Below are 4,177 nucleotides of genomic sequence, written 5' to 3' on the forward strand. Positions count from 1 at the left end.
TGTCTGCGAGCAAGAGGGAGGCGTGCCCCGTGGGCCCGCTGAGGGGACTGAGGGCCCTGATGGTTGTGGGAGAGGCCAGGGCTGGGCGGTGGCTCTTGTCCCTTCACCTTCCCTTCCTTCCTCTTCACTCTGAGGACACTGCTCTCGGCCCCCACCTGTGGGCTTGGCTCTGTGCTCTCCGAGGCTGGTCGGTCATCTGAGCAGCCATTTCATCAGCTCCTGTCTGGGCCACCCACCAGCCCTTGTTCAGCATCTACCAGTTAGCCCTGAGACTTCAGAGATGAAGAGGGCCCAGCCCTCACCCCCACGATGCAGCCAGGGTTGGAGGGAGGCAGGCCTGCTCCAGATGACCCTAATGTCCCTTGGCCAGTGCTGTAAGGGGACGAACATGCGAGTGTGGGGACCCAGAAAACAGGTGCGTGGTAAAGGGACCTGCAGCCGCCGCCTGGCCTGTGGTGACTCCTGGAGGTTGGGATGGCTTCTTGGAGGAGGGATGCCTGAGCTGGGCTCTGAGGCAAGGTGGGATGAAGGTCAGAGGAGGAAGGGCAGGGCTTCCATCATCAGCCTGTGCAAAGGCCCTGGTGGGAGGGTAAGACACGAGGCTCAAGGGAAAACCCCTGGGGGCCAGATGTATCCCAGGGGAACTAATGAGCAGTTTAACTAAAGAGGCTGTGGTAGAATTCCGGGCATTAGGGAACAAGTGCTAGCTGTGGCCTTGAGCAGGGTTCTGGGAGGGGCAGCAAGCACCACCACATGGTGACTGGCGTCAGAGCCGGCACCACCAGGAAAGTGTGCTGAATGAACTAAGCCCCCCTTACCTCTCACACCCCCTGCCCCCCGCCCCCACCAATCAACAGGGGCTCGTGAGGGAGGCTCCTCCAGATGGAGACGAGCATATCAGCTGGTCCTACGCACAGTGTCCCGTTTCCTGTGGTTGACAAAGCTGGAGGCCTGGTGTCTGGGGAGACTGGTGTCATTGCTGTCCTTTGACAGGCCGCTCCATCTGCCCCATCCCTCTGCCTCCTGGGGGTGCAGACCCCAGCCATGGACTTCTGCCTCCTCTCTTCCGCCTAGTTCCTCTTGGACCCCTGCCCAGAACCCACCACGTCTGGGTCTGATGCCTGCTGACCAAGGACCATCTCCTGCAGCCTCACTCCCCGTAGCCCTGCCTGTGCATAGTATCACCTGCATTGCCCCCATGGGCCCTCCTGTTACCACCCTAGACTCATTCTGGACCCCTAGGGTCTCAGGCCTCAGCTCCATCCCTCCCATCTCCAGGCAGTTCAGAGTGGCCCCAAACTCCCAGCCTCCCTCTCTGCATGTCCTCAAGAGAGAAAAAGCAGGTGTGAGGTTAGGCTCTGCCCCAGGCTTAATGTTTGTGATCCTTTTGGGTCCGTGCCTCAGTTTCCCCATCTGAAACACGGAGGTGAAAACCAGATATCAGAGTCCCAGCCTCTGCCTCCATTGGCACAACCTGAGAGCAGTACTGTGGCTTTCCCTTCCCCCTCCCAGATGTTGGGCTCCTGGGCAGCCATGTCTGCAGAGAGGGGCACAGGCGTATCTTCCCAGCCAGCACCGGGCTCCTCGTGGCCCCAGCCTGGCAGCCCCGTCGCAGCAGCTCTCTGCTGCGTGGGCCTCCATTAGCCGACCCCTCAGTCGGCCCCTGCTGAGCAGATGGCAGGGGAGGCACGCGGCGGCGTCAGCTGCTGTTATCTCTCCTGATGACATGGAGTGTAAATTCTGTTGGCAACACTCCCTCCTGCCTCTGCACGCCACCAGCTTTAATCACCGTAATTGAGTTATAATGAATGATTGTGTGTTCGCATTGTCTGATCCAGGCACAGCCAGAGCGGAGCTAGCAAGACGCAGCCACCTCTCTCAGGCTTAGGGGGTCCTCACCCTCGGCACGTCACCTCCCCCACCCCCCCACGCCCTGGACTCTGGTCTCCAGCACCTCTGCCGCCACCCACACCAGCGGCCCCTGGTTTTCTCTTCACTTTATCATCTTGAAACAACAATGAACTCAGGAACATGGAAAGAAAAAGGAAAGCAGAAATGAAATTGGAGGGCCTGAAACCCTGCCCCTTAGTGATAATCGCCCCTGCCCACTAACATTTTGGTGAATATTCTCAGACCTTTTCACCAGGCGAATAGTTACAGCTGCTGCCACACACGTGCACCTCCCCACCCCTCCCCTGTGGCCGATATCTGTGCCAAGTGCACTGTCACCAGCTGTGCCTCACTTCCCGCTACCAGCAACTCCAGGGGGTAGCACCCAATGGCCCCGTTGTACAGAGGAGGCAACTGAGGCTCAGAGAGCTGAAAGGACCTGCCAAGCTCAAGCAGCTGGTAAGGGGGCTGCCCTGTTTCAAACCCAGTGTCAGAGTCTGTGCACCCTGCAAAGCGTGCACATAAAAGGAGTGGATTCTAACCCGCCCCTCTCACGGCCCCCAGCCCCCTGGTGCACAAGAGAAAGCAAAACTGGCTCCAGAGCTTTCAAACTCTCCCTCATCCCAACGTGCCAGCGCTCCTCCCGGGAGAGAGTGCTGGGCAGGCCTCTCTGAGAAAGCAGGCGCCAAGCCCCCATCCACACGGCCTGCTGGCTGCTGCCCCTTCTGAGCGCGAGGCCCTCGGTTGCTGACCCCGTGTGTGAGGGAGGCGTGAAGGGAGACTTCCCAGGGGTGTTCGGTTGGTTCTGGCCATCTCCGGGTCCGTCCCTCCCGGCAGGGTACGTGGGCAGCGAGTGTGGCTCTGATCTCCTGGCTTTCATCATTGAGCTGAAGTGGGTGGGCCTCCCGAATGACTGACAGGAGTCACCCTGCCCAGAGATAGCATAGGCCAGGCGGGGGCTGCTGGTCCCTTTACTGGGCTGAGGCTCTGTCAGGCAGTGAGGGGAAAGGCTGGAGTTCGATGGACAGGATCCTGGAAGCCAGAAGCTAGGAGGTTATCCCAGCTCCATTCCTGACTTTCTGCATAACTTTGGCAAGTCTCTCCTGGACAAATTTCCTCTAAGGATGTCCAAAATGATGAATGTGAATGACACCTGATTGCTTCATCCACTCTTTCAGGTAGTGACATTCATTTTTTATACTGTGATAGCATTATTATCCTATATAATAAAACCCTAATATGCAAATTGACCTAATGGAGGAACGACTGGTCACTATGACGTGTGCTGACCACCAGGGGGCAGACGCTCAGCCAGAAGCTGGGCTCACAGCTGGCGAGTGCAGTGGCGGTGGCGGGAGCCTCTCCCACCTCCGTTGCAGGCAGGTGCACATCCCCTGCGGGGTCCTGGGCTGCGAGAGGGTGCAGGCCAGGCTGAGGGGATCCCCCTTCCTCCAGTGCATGAATCCATGCACCGGGCCTCTAGTATACTTATAGAGAAATAATACTTATAACACATAAGTAATTATTATAGTGACAGCTATTGAGACTTGAGCATGCTAAGCACTTTTTTTCTTTTTGACAGTCTATGGTCCTTTCTACACCAGCATACTAAGGCCCATTCACAAATCATGCTTCAGCACCTTAAACCCCGGGTTTTCAGCCGAGCTCTGTGGAAGGAGTTGGCCCAGTCCTTGGCCATGGACCCACCCTCACCTCTCTGGATCTGGATGGAGCGAAGCTTGTGAGTCTCCTTGTCTGAGGCGGCCCTCAAAGCAAGTCACTGCAATTGTTCTTCTTGGAGTATTTCTTGGGGAGGTATTTCAAGTGCCCTTTGGAGAACTGCTTCTCAGGGAAAACAATGATTACTTGCGTGAAGTGTTCTCAGTAAACAACATTCCCCAGGTTTCAGTTTTCCAGCTCCTTTAACCGTCTCCTTTGATGATGGTTCCAGTTTCTAGGATCAACAGTCCCTCCTCCTGATGGCTGGGAAGCCCGGAGAACCCCAGGTACCAGCCCTCATGTTTCCAAATGCTCTGGGGGCACAAGGGATGCCGGCACTGTCCTCTCACTGTCTCCTCAGACCCCTCCCACAACCCCAGTGTCAGCTTGGTTTTACAGAAGGCTAATCTGAAGCACAGAGAGGTAAGTCACCTGCCCAGGGCCACACAGCTGGGCGATGGCGCTGTGTGATAGGCGCTGGGGGATGAGCGAGACACACGCAGGCCCGGATCCGAGTCACACCTCGAGGCTCCCATGACATCTGCACTCTCCCCAGGACTCACACCCA

At 57.3% G+C, this 4,177-nt stretch overlaps 1 long non-coding RNA gene across 1 annotated transcript; it reads left to right on the top strand.

Annotated features, from left to right (window-relative positions):
* The first annotated feature begins 713 nt into the window (after window positions 1-713).
* Window positions 714-3,693, top strand: LOC129150596 (uncharacterized). The gene is made up of 3 exons (XR_008557313.1): window positions 714-756; window positions 2,134-2,349; window positions 3,495-3,693. It is a non-coding gene; the product is annotated as an uncharacterized LOC129150596 (long non-coding RNA).
* Window positions 3,694-4,177: the final 484 nt, after the last annotated feature.

The sequence above is a fragment of the Eptesicus fuscus genome, chromosome 2 (assembly GCF_027574615.1).
Source record: "Eptesicus fuscus isolate TK198812 chromosome 2, DD_ASM_mEF_20220401, whole genome shotgun sequence".
Lineage (NCBI taxonomy): Eukaryota > Metazoa > Chordata > Mammalia > Chiroptera > Vespertilionidae > Eptesicus > Eptesicus fuscus.